Source organism: Nicotiana tomentosiformis, chromosome 10 (genome assembly GCF_000390325.3).
Source record: "Nicotiana tomentosiformis chromosome 10, ASM39032v3, whole genome shotgun sequence".
In the NCBI taxonomy this organism is placed as follows: domain Eukaryota; kingdom Viridiplantae; phylum Streptophyta; class Magnoliopsida; order Solanales; family Solanaceae; genus Nicotiana; species Nicotiana tomentosiformis.
Window position 1 is genome coordinate 22,939,486 of NC_090821.1, and position 13,586 is coordinate 22,953,071.

Genomic DNA, 13,586 nt, shown 5'->3' on the forward strand with positions numbered 1-13,586 from the left:
CAACAACAAGAACAACAATAACAAACCCAGTGAATTCCTTCTAGTGTTGTTCGAGAAGGAACTCTAGAAATTAGTTTCATGAAGAGATTCACTTATTGCAATATTTATTTACTACATGAGTGATAAAGCATGCGAAAACTTGTGGTTTGTCTTACTTTTGCAGGAATCTAGATCTTTCCGTATGAAACATCACTAATCTGTTGGATACATGGCAAGCTGTTAACTGAGATCTCAGTTGAGGGTTCTGATGTTGAAGTTATAGAAACGAAGGTTGACTTTGCTATACTTAGCCGCTTTGTCTTAGGAATAATAGTATAGTTCTGTATAGGATTAAACGTTTCTCTTATATATATAATAGGTCATGGTATTGAACTTTGTTTTTCTTTCCCTTGTGAGTCTGTTTTATGTGATTTGCTTCTCTTTATTTGGTGTAGTTTAATTGGTTAGGTGTAATGGATGCTGGAGGAAGAAAAAGAGACAGGTAGAAAGCCAAGATATAATGCTTAATTAAGATAACAATGCAAAGCCCGTCACTGGTAATTTACCATAGATGTAATTTTGTTTTTTGTTACCCTGGTAAAGCGGTCATGATTTTATTTTTGTGAGGTTATCTTTGTTGGTTGAGTTTATTTTTGGTGACCTGATGTAGAGCGGAATTGTAAGACGACATTTTCTTAGGGCATGAGGGAGTAAAAATGGAGTTTTAGGAAGTTCCAGGCTCCTTTAGCTATGTGTTGTGTCCATGTAGCTTGTAGCAAAAGTTTCAGAATATAGTGAATGGCTTTTTCTCTGCTCATGAGTCCCTGGTTTGTTGTCAAGACACATAATGTGTGTAAGTTTGATGTAGAAGTGAAATTGGTCTCGCTTTGAGGCTTCATTCTTGGAACGACATGAAAGAAGAGCTCGAATAATTTGCAGATGGTCCTCACTCCTCACCAAGGAATTAACTGCTACCCTGTTTCCCTTGTGTTTTCTACTTGCACAAGTATCTTTTGGAAGCCTGGCAGGTCTAGCCGCTGAGCAATTGTTGGTGTTTTTTCAATCATTTTTAAGGAGAAACACACTTGAGCTTCTAGTTTCAAGGATTTTATTGTTGATAGTGTTCCTAAGCGAGATTGATTTTCATTTAATTTATGTAGGGATAACATTCAGTTCAATATTGCGCTCCTCTATTTATTGCTTTGTATCCTGGAATAGAGCAAAAGGCAATTGTGATCCTGCCAATATCAAAATTGAGAAGGGAGCATGCATGCGGTGTGAAGTTTCAATTTTGAGCTCCATGTAGCATGTGATCTCATTAAAACATGCATGCAGTCAATCCACTGTAAACTGTAAAGTTTTGTGATTTTACTGCTACAGTTACTTTGTAAAATTTTCCTACATACCATTTCGTTTTTGCACTTCTAACTTCCAAGGAATAAATACAACACCCATTGACCTTCAATTCCTGCCATTCACTGAACTTGTTTTCTCATTCTTTAAAGGAGCCTTACATCCAAATTCCAATCCTATGGTTTGATAAATAAAATTGTCTACCAAATATAAGGTGTTTAGTCAATTCTTGAAATTGAACTAGAATTTTGTAATTGACAGGAGCATGATAGTTAACTTTATTAATTATTACCCCCTTAATTCTTACTCTCAAGCGCCATACATGGACTTTTGACAGAATTTGGAAGGAGAAAAGGAAAGGAAAGAGTTTATGGTGAGTGAATTCTTACACTATGACATCATCTAAAAGACAACTACACAAGTAACTATGCAAGCAGTCGCTGAAATTCAATATATATATATATATATATATATATATATATATATATATATATATATATATAGCCTCAGTACAGCAACTGCGTTAGAAATTAAGTTGTAGAAGCCATGGCGTTAAAGAGAAGCAGAGAAGAAGAATCAGTATCAGTCACTAGGACGTAAAATCTTTGAGTGCAAGAAACAGTTTGATTCGTTTCAAGCACTTACCCATTGAGCCCAAGAAACACGAATGCTCCTTTTGCGGCCGACTTATCTTTGGGTGGACACATGAGTAAAGAGGAGTGAATGAATAGTGATCAAGCAGCATAATTCGAATCTACTTGACTGGGAATCTATTTCTTAAGTAATTAGCCATATGTGCACTTACTCATCACTCAAAAGATTTGGAGTTGGAAAATACTTAATCTAATTATTTTCTCGAAATATCATTCAGTATGCAATTATTCATTTATGTAAAGTTTGTACATGGACGGGGTGTGGGCTAAAAATTATCATAATTATATGTGGGCCTAACCAGTATTAAGAAGGCCTTCGAAGGCCGCTGCGTGTCATCAATTCAATCTCGACAGAGGATGAAGGCGAGGTCGAGGACTCAGCGGAGGTCGAAGACGAGGACGAGTACTCCCTTTAGCAGAGCAGTAACGATTAGTTTTAGAAATAAGACTTTACTAAGAATATTCCAGTGAATATTCCTGTACTATTAGAGTTTTTGTGGTCCATGTGCCCTTATAAATAGAAAGATATGTAGCTATAGGGGGGATGAAACACTCATTGTAAAAAATAACACATTTACATTCTCTTAAGATTCTTGCTTTATCATACACATACAAAATACATCTTTTCTTCAGATCTTTATCTATCCTTTCTCCCACGATCCAAGGAGAATCCAAATAATAAAGGCTTATTAATCATTTGTCGTTGTCAGAAAGAATATCAAAGAATCTCACCCTTTTCGGGTGACTCACATGCTTTTATTCAAATAAATGCCATTTATTGCTATTTACTGTTATTTAGTGCTACTTACTTTATTTTTGGATCATTGAATATAGCATTATTGTCGCCATTTATTGCTACTCAAATAGTATCCGTGGTATCTCGCTACAAAATAGGTTAATCTATCTTTTGGATATTAATATTAGCTAAGATTAACTCTATTTTATAAGAAAATCTAATTGTTTAAACTTAGATCTAAATTTTGGGTCAAACAGACAATATATAATCCTTCTTTTTTATTTGGGTTGTGGGGTGTGGGGGGAGGTTTACACTATTAGGTTTAGGAGAATATTTCTCATATGAACTCTCAAACTTCTGATACAATACAATATTGTTGGGCTCAACAAGCTCAAAATACTTTAAATATGGTATGATATTTTTTACTTTGGGTCAAGTCTGTACGGTTTTGACTAAAAGGTTTCTACACCTTATATGTAGGTTCCCAATCTTTTCAACTACCAAAGAAAAATTTTGTTTGCACATCCAACGATAATCTTTCCCTCGAACTAAGTTCCATGTAGCCCATTATCACGATCCACAGGTCAAATTTTAAGATTCACTGTGTGTGACCCATATCGTTAGAGTACTATAAAAACCGAAGCCTGCTACAAGCTTCTTCTTGTTTATGTGCACTTACTGATCCCTCAAAAGATTTTGGAGTTGGAAAATACATAGTCTAATTATTTTCTCAAAATATCATTGAGTATGCAATTACTCATGTATGTAAATTTTGTACATGGATGGTATATTTCTTTTTTATATGGGTTGGGTTGGGTATTTGGGGGGGGGGGGGGGGAGGGTTACACTGTTAGGTTTAGGAGGAGATTTCTAATATCAGCTCTCAAACTTCTCATACAATACAGTATTGTTGGGCTCAACAAGCCCAAGATATTCTAAATATATAGTGATATTATTCGTTTTGGTCTAAATCCGTACGGTTTTTCCAAAAGGTCTCACATCATTAAGAGATCCCTACACCTTATATGTAGGTTCTCAGTCTTTTCAGCTACCAAAGTGAGACTTTGTTCGCACACCCAACAATACTCTTTCCCTCGAACTAAGTTCCATGTAGCCAATTATTACGATCCACGGGTTAATTTTCGAGATTCACTGTATGCTATCACATCTTCAGAGTATTAAAGAAACCGAAGCCCGCTATAGCTTCTTCTTGTCTATGTACCCGCAACTAGACTCTTCTAATTTGTGTACTTTTCTAGACTCGTAAGGTGATGTTTGGCGATTATTTAATATTTTATGACATTACTTGCCTTGCATTTTAAGGATTTAATGATAAGTGTGATGCTTGAGACTAATTGAGTTGGTTATATATATAGGAACTTTGTAATGCAAAGTAGGAAGGAAGTTGCACAAAATAGCATTGAAGACGTGGAAGTAGAGCACGAAAGGGAAGTCGGCACATGGCACGATAAATTCAGAGCCCCAGACGGTGCCCCACTTCACCAATGGTGCCAAACCTGCCGCACCTCATAGCGCCTCGCGATACTAGAGTTGTGCCCCAGACGAAGCCTAGCAAGATCCAGCCAGTGCCTCAGACACTGCCTTGCATTAATACCCTTTTTTCATGAGTAGCTTCATATGATGTATTATGACTTTCATGTATCGTCGGTTTTGGTTTTCGAGTGGTTCGGGATTAATTTAGAAGAATGATTTTTAATTTGGAAGCTTTAAGTTGGAAGAGTTGATTTTACTTTTGTGTATTTGACCTTTGATAAGAGTTTTTGTAGTTCTGTTAGATTCGTGTGGTGATTTTGGACTTGCGCATATTCCCGGATTTGCGTTTGGATGTTTCTAGAAGGTTTTGGCTCTGATTGGTGAAGGTTGGCAGTTTGAAGATTTGGAAAGTTCATAAGTTTGACTGGGAGTTGAATTCGATATTATTGGGTTTGGATTGTTCTTCCAGGAGTTGGAATAGGTTCATTAGTCATTTGAAACTTATGTGCAAAATTTGGGGTGATTTCAAGTTGTTTAGACGTGTTCGGCGTAATTTGGAATTTAGATATTTGAAATAGTTTATTAAGCTTGAATTAGGGTGCGATTCGTGATTTTGATGTTATATTGTGGTATTTGAGGCCTTGAGTAGGTATTTGGTATATTTTGGAATTTGTTGGTATGACCTTACGGGGTCTCGAGGGACTCGGGTGAGTTTCAGGTGGGTTTTAGACTATTTTCTTTCAAGCTAGTGTTGCTAGTTTTTCTGTTGTTGCTGATGTCCTTCGTGATCGCGAGGAACAAGCCGCGATCGCATAGTGATTCTTGGAGCTGGGAGAGTTTGTGTTTCGCATTCGCTACAGGGGCATCGTGTTCGCGATGGTTAGGCTATTTGGTGCTATGCGTTCGCGTCTTGATGTCATGTTTGCAAAGGTGTGCAGGCATGGCAGATGTTGTCTATCGCGTTCATGTGGGTGATGCCGCGAACACTTAGGCTTACTCAGGGGCAGTGCTATTTTCTTGTACATAATCGCGAGCGCCGTGTCGCGATCGCGATGCATGTAACTGGGCAGCGCTTATAAGTACTTTATTGCGGACTTTTAGCTCATTTTATCACATTCTGAATTTGGGAGCTCGGATTTGGGCGATTTTGGAGGGGATTTTCACGATTTGAATTGGGGTAAGTATTTTGACTCGGATTTGAATAGTTTGCATGATTTCATCTTGATCGGCATATGATTAATGAATCTAAAAGGGAAATTTGGGGTTTTTGTCGAAACGTTTCTAATGTGAATAATTGGGTTTTGAACATCGATTCAGAGTCGGATTTTGATGAAACTAGTATGGTTAGACTTGTATTCGAATGGGTTATCAAAATTTGTGAGTTTTGTTAGATTTCGAGGTGAGGGACCAAGTTGATATTTTTGTTGACTTTGAGTATTTGATTAAAGATTCGATCTTTATCATTTGAGTTTGATTCCTATGGTATTATTTGATATTTTTGAGTTGCTTGTGGCTAGTCTCGAGCCGTTCGGAGGTCGATTCGTGAGGGATGGCGCTTCTAGAGTATTGATTTGGCTTTTTTGAGGTAAGTATCTTATCTAAACTTGGTTGAGGCACTAGTTTCCTGAGTTATTTATGATAGCTACGTGCTATAGGTGGCGCACATGTGTGGGGTTGAGCCCATGTGCATGCACCGGGGTGGTTTTCATGCTCGGGGTAGTGCTTAGGATATCATATGACTTGATTTGGTTTCTAAGCCTAGTGCTGTGGTATTTCTTATATTTGTACCCCTATTGTGAGTTATTTGGACCATATTTGAGGTCACATAAAGGTTAATCTCCTAATTGAACCTGATAATTGTTATTTTCGTGATACAATTGCCTGATTTAAGCTATGATAATCTTAGTTATGTTTGGTTGTAGGGATGACCTTTGGAATTCATTGTGATCTTTGAAAAAGCCTCATTAGCCTTTCGAGGCGACCATTGCATAAATGTTATCACTAGTTAACCCCATTTGAGCCTTTAACTTTTTCTTTGGCTACCACACTACAAACCTTTACCCCTTTTGTGAATAATTCTCTCTTTTGAACCCGCTCCTCGTTGAATGTTAAGAATGGGGTTAAAAGCCTAAGTTGGGGGTGTTGGTGTCAATTGGGAAATGGTGAAGATGAGTATCATGTGTAGAAGCAAATCCCTCGAGGTTGTGTCTTGTGAAGCGTGTGGCTATGTTAGAGCCAACATATTTGAAACCAAAAGCTTCATATCATCCTAAGCCATGAAATTCTCAATCTACAAACCAAAAGCAAAAACAAATGGAAAAAAAGAGAGAATAGAGTCTTGAGCACATTCAAGAGGAAGCATAACTAGAGGGTAGTTTCGAAATTCAAGGTGGTTCAATGTTGGCAACTAGAGGTCAATAGGGGCTACGTGGTTTAAAAAAGATGCAAATTGCGAAAAGAAAGAAAAATATGAGTAGTGTTCCAGGAGGGAGTAGTCACTTGTATCCCAAATACTTATCTTACCCTTCCTGCAGCCTATATTACAAGCTTACAAAGTCCTTATGTGATCTCCTACCGAATGTCTAAGTTAGTGGCCAAAGAAAATAAGGGCAAGCCTATGGTATGATATTTGTTAGTACTTGAACTTCTTTGTTGAGTGTGAGTGACTTTATGCATATGTACCTTGTATTGTTGTTGTGAATATAGTGATTTTAGGACTTTCTTTCTTGTGAGGGCATATGAATTATGATAGATTGGTAATGTTGATAAATTTCAAATTGAGTCAAATGAGCATATCTAGTAGGCTAGTGGTTTGAATCTGTCTTTGAGCCTTGTTTGTTGTCACTTGATTGTTTTGAAACTTTAATGCCTTCTTGAAATTGTGTTTTGAAATGAGGATGTTATTTGGTTAAAGTTCACATGCTTGTAGTCTAATTATTTGTACCAACCAAAGTCATGAGTGTGTGTTGTGCTTAATTAAGGAATGTATTTTGGAAATGATAATGATACTATGTGAGCTTGAGATGATAGAACCCCATTGAGTTGTTGGTTTTGATTTGCTTGAGGATAAGCAAAGACTTTAAGTTGGGGGTATTGATAAGTGGTGATTTTACCACTTAATCTAGTCTCTTTCCTTTATTTTTTGTATCCTTTATCTATAAAATGATGCTATTTATGGTATGTATTGCTATTATTTCAGGTACAATGGGTCACGAATAGAATAGAGATCAAACAAAGTGGAATTCAGCCAAAAAAGAGTTGAAAGGAAGAAATCTAAAAAATACCTTAGATATCGCAAATGACAGCAGGAGCTCACAAATACAAAGTGAACCATACCAGTCAATGCTCGCAAATGCGAATTGCTTAACCTCAATTGCAAAATGTAGAGACAAGGTTGAGGTCACAAATACGAAGTCAATCAGACAGTTAACGTTCGCAAATGCGGACTCCTTGATCTCAAAATACAAGTGAAGAAGTCAAAAAAAAATGCGTCTGTGTCGCAATTGCGATGGTCAACAGTAAATCCAAGTTCACAAATGCGAACCTTTCTTCGCAAATGCGATCCACGGGCTTTAGTTCTGGTCAAATTTTCCATTTCACATTTTCTTGATCCTGAAACTACAAATACTCAATCTAGCTCATCTTTGGGATATCTTTGGCAGAAAATACAAGTTTTGGGAGCTAGGGTTCTTACACCACACTTAAGGATTAAAGATTTGAAGACTTTGGATGAGATTTTCTTACCCTTTTTTACTTCTTCAATTTTTTAATTTTTATTGAATATCTAAGTATGTAGCATTTTATTCTATTACTTGAAATTTGTATATGGAAAATTTTTAATTGTTATAGTTTGTATTAAAAATCTTATTATGCTTATGTATTGAATAATTTTTATTAATTATGACGTGAGTTAATTATTTTTTTAATTATTCTTGTTCTTTAATATTTTCAAAGGGATTAGCTAACCCTAAGACTCGCCTATTAACTTCAGGTTAAATCTCGGAAAAGGCAAATGCGGGGTTGGAGAAGATTAACAATAACTTGAGGCGTTAACCCTCATTTTATGGATTCTACCTAGGGATAGGATTGAACTACTTGTATCTACATTCGGGTGTACTTAATTCTCTTACTTATTTTTGGGATAATTCAATTAGGAAGTGATGTTAGTCTTCGTAAGAAGCTAATAAGAACTAATATCCAAGGCTAATTAACATAAACTTGCTCATATTTTTGTAAAATCGTGAAATACATTAGATCATTACTCGAGTGTAATTCCTCTTCTATCCATGCTTGTAGAAACTGGTCATTCTCCTTGCTTTTTAGGATAGTTTATATTTCCACATTTAGATATAATATTTTCTCAAAACCCCTATTAGTGTTTGGCTTAGCATAATAAGCGATAATTCTCTTACTCGTCTATTCGCCTATGTATTATTCCCTGCGGGATTTGACCCCGACTCATAGTTGGATAAATTATATTGCATGCAACCGTATACACTTACTCTTTGAAGAGTGAATTTGGACGTTATCATGTACCAAAGAAGAAGAAAGAAAATGTCACTCCTGAAGGTGAATTGATCTCTAAGCCTATCGGAGAAAGCGATAAGGATGACACTTCTTCTGGGAAAATAGCAATTGCAATGCCTCCACCACCTTTCCCCCAAAAATATTATAGAAAATAATGACGATCAGATGTTTAACAAGTTTTTTGATATGCTGATCTAAGTCCAATTGAACTTACCCCTTATTGATGTGCTGCGCGAAATTTTAAAATATTCTTACATTAAGGATATAGTTGCAAACAAGAAAAAAGAAGGCTGACTGAGTTTGAGACTATGGCACTCACCGAAGAGTGTACCTTAAAAATTCAAAGGAAACTTCCCCAAATATTTGAAAGATCCAGGCGGCTTTACTATTCCAGTGAGAATGAAGAAGTAGATGCGGGGAGAGCATTGTGTGTTTAGGGACAAGCATAAATTTGATTTCCCTGACAGTCTTTTGTCGGCTAGGGTTGGGCGCGCCAAGACCCACTACAGTCATGTTGCAATAGTTGATAGGTCCATTATTAATCCCGATGGGGTGATAAAAGATGTGTTGTTGCAATTTTGTCAATTCATCCTCCCTGTGGATTTTATCATTTGGGACTATGAAGCCGATGAACAATTCCCTTTCATATTAGGGTGACCCCTCTTAGCCACCCCTGATGCAGTCATCAAAGTTAGAGAGGGAAAAATGATCATGCGAGTTGATAATATGGAAGCAATTTTCAATGTGTGTAAGGCAATTCAGTTTTCTATCCATTATGAGTATCTTGCCATGATATCTATGGTGGAGGAAAAAGAGAAGATATGTGACCTGGGTGTATATCTAGACGATTCTCTAGACAAAATACTCTTGTTATTTGACGGCATGTATTTGATGAGGAGGTCAAAGAGATGGTGCACAATCTGAATGCATGCAGTTTTAGAAAAGGAGTGATCAATTTTGAGCCTCTAGATAGACCCAATAGGCCACCACCCAAGCCATCTATTGAAGAAGTTCTATAATTGGAGTTTAATACCTTACCCTCTCACCGTCATTAAGCTTATTTGGGTAGTAATGAAATATTGCATGTTGTTGTTTCTTCTAATTTATCTAACTTATAGGAATAGAAGTTCCTAAGGGTACTTAGAGCACACAAGCACGCAATTGGATGGACCATAGCGGATATACGTAGAATTAGCTCGGCATTCTGTACGTATAAAATTCTTATGGAGGATGATCACAAACCAAGTATAGAACACTAACGTCGCTTGAATCCAGTCATAAAGGAGGTAGTTAGAAAAGAAATGATAAAGTGGCTCGACCCATGTATTATATTTCCTATCTCTGATAGCAAGTGGGTGAGCCCAGTCTAGTATGTGCCAAAGAAAGGTGGTATGAAAATCGTGGTAAATGAAAATAATGAATAGACTCATACTAGAACTATCACATGTTGGAGAATTTCCACATATTATAGGAAGTTAAAAAATGCCACAAGAAAAAATTACTTTTCCCTCTCCTTTATTGATAAAATGTTAGACAAATTAGCTGCACAAGATTATTATTCTTTTCTGGATGGATATTCTAGATGTAACTAAATTTTGGTGGAACCTGAGGATCAAGAGAAAACTACCTTCACCTGTCCCTATGGCGCATATAATTTTAAATGAATTCCATTTGGGTTGTGTAATGCGTCTGCGATTTTTCAAAGGTGTATGATGGTAATCTTTATTGATATGGTAGAAAATTTGTTGAAGTATTTATGGATAATTTTTCGGTCTTTGGACTGTCTTTGGATGAATGCTTAATGAATTTTAGTAAAGTGCTTGCCAGGTGCGAGTAAACAAACTTGGTGCTAAATTGGAAAAAATACCATTTTATGGTACTAGAAGGCATAGTTCTCAGACACAAGGTGTCCAAAAAAGGTTTGGAGGTCGACAAAGCAAGGTGGAAGCAATTGAAATATTGCCTCTTCCAACATTTGTTAATGGAGTCTAAAGTTTCTTGGGCCATGTAGGTTTCTGTTGTCGATTCATTAAGGATTCTCTAAGATTTCCACTCCTTTGTGCAAGTTGCTTGAAAAAGATACTCCTTTCAAATTTGATGGTGCTTAATTGAAGGCAATTGAAGAGCTAAATAAAATATTGGTGACTGCACCAATTATCATAGCCCCATACTGCGGAGAGCCTTTTGAGCTTATCTGTGATGCTAATGACACTACAATTGGGGTTGTCTTGGGTCAAAGAAAAAATAAAGTGTTTCACCCAATTTGTTAAGCTAGAAAAACTCTGAATCCGACTCAAGTAAATTAAACAGTTGCAAAGAAGGAGTTGTTATCGACAATATGGGCGTTTGACAAATTTAGAGCCTACTTAGTGGGAGCCAAAGTCATCTTCAACACTGACCAAGCTACAATCAAGTATTTGTTTGAGAAAAAGGATGCTAAGCCGAGACTAATTCATTGGGTTCTTCTTTTGTAGGAGTTTGATATAGAGATCCGAGATCACAAGGGGACCGAAATTCAAGTGAATAATCACTTGTCGTGATTAAAAGCTCGTGAGCATGTAGCTGAAGAAGGTGAGATCCAGGAGAACTTCTCTGATGAGCAGTTATTGGCCATCAGAGATAAAGAAGCCCCATGGTATGCAGGCTATGTGAACTTTATTGTAAGTGGGGTAACGTCACCTGAGTTGTCGCTAGACAATAAAAGATGGTTCATTCATGATGTTCGATTTTATTTATGGGAGGAGCCATATTTGTTTAAGCAATGTGCATATTAGTCGGTGAGGTGTTGTGTATCCGAGGAGGAAATGGAATCTATTCTACATGATTGCCCTACATTATTATACAATGGGAATCATGGTGAGGATAAGACAGCTACAAAAGTGTTGCAGTCGGGATTTGATTGGCTGACATTGTTCAAGGATGCACACGCTTTCATGAAAAGGTGTGATAGGTGTCAAAGGACAGGTACAATTTTGAGGAGGCATGATATGCCTCTAAAGGGCATACTTGAGGTTTAGATCTTTGATGTTTAGGGCGCAGACTTGATGAGGTCGTCCCCATATCCAAATGGTCACAAGTATATTCTGGTAGCGATTGATTATTTATCTAAGTGGGTGGAGGTCGTTGCTCTGCCAAACACTGATGCTAAGGTGGTGGTGAAGTTTGTGAAAAATAAATATTCATGCTATTTGGGACTCCGCGTGCATTGATTAGTGATGAGGGCACTCACTTTTGTAATAAATTGTTGGGTGATCTCTTGGCTAAGTATGAGGTCAAACACAAGATGACTATGGCTTAGCATACAGAGACTAGTGGCCAACTCGGTGTTTCGAATAGATAAGTGAAGTAGATTCTAGAGAAACTATGAGTGCAAGTTGGAAGGATTGGATTTCCAAGCTTGATGACGCATTATGGGCATATTTCACTGCGTATAAGACCCCAATTGGCACTTTACGTTACATCTTGGTCTATGGGAAAGCATATCACTTTCCCGTTGAGCTTGAGCATAAGGCATATTGGGAAATCAAGAAGCTCAACTTTGATAAAATCCTGGTGAAAAAAGAATGTTGTAACTCAATGAGCTTGATGAATTTAAGTTGCATGCATATGAGAATGCAAAGTTGTATAAGGAAAATACAAAGAGATGGCATGACAAGCACATTATACATCATGAGCTTGAGTAGGGTAAAGTTGTTCTGTTGTTTAATTCGAGGTTGAAACTTTTCCTTGGAAAGCTTAAGTCTAGATGGTGTGGTCTATTTGAAGTAGTACAAGTTACCACTTATGGATATGTGGAATTACGAGATCCTGAGAATGGCGGTACCTTCATTGTTAATGGTCAAATAGTGAAATACTATTGGGTTGGTGGCATTCATCGCTCAAAACTTTGATAGACTTAGTGGACACTAGAAGGGGTATTTCGCGTCGTGCCGCAATGTTAAATCAGATGATTCATGAGAGGCAACCCATGGTGGTGTTGTATTCGTCATGCCATGACGTTAACTAAGGCACTCTTTGGGAGGCAACCCAATATGTAGTGTATTGTCGCATAGTTTTTGATGTTGAGGTATACTATAAAGTTGTTTTGGTTGAATTGCATGTGTTTTGATAGGCATTGGAGCTACATGAAGGAAAAATGTCATCAAGGGTTGAGAGACATGAGGCAAAAGCACAGTAAAAGTGAAAAATATAATTAGAAAATGCCCCGTTCTCGCGAGGCGAGGTTTGCTGTGCAGAGGTATTCATGCCTAAGGTCGCCTCGCAACCAAACAGTCCCGCCTCTAGCCTCACGAAGCACAAGTACACAGATAGAGGACATCGCGAATAGTATCTCCTTGTGCCCCTTCTCCTTTGCCCCCATGCCGCGTCGCACCCCTGGCGTTAGATAAGTATTTTCTTATTTTTATCTTATTTGTTTCTCTTATTTTTTTAAAAGAGACATAAAACACACACAAGACAACACAACACATCTCTCCCATAACTCTCCCTAAGCCATTAAACTCCCATGCATTTCACAACACTTCACACACACGCCACTGCCTCCCTGTAATGACTCGATAGGTTTTTTTGAGTACTAACTTCTCTTTTTGTGTTTTGAGACCGTCCATAGCTTAATTTGATAATTTATGACTTGCGTGTGTGGTCCGTGTCGACTTTCGGAAAGTTTAAATGTGAACTTTTAAAGAAAATGTGATTTTTGACTTATAAAATGGCTAGAGTTGATCACAGTCAATAGTTTTGTGTAAACAACCTCAGATCGGTATTTTGATGATTTCGATAGGTTCATATGGTAATTTTTTACTTTTAAAAATATTTGGTCGGGGTCCCGGGTGACCCGAGGTCAT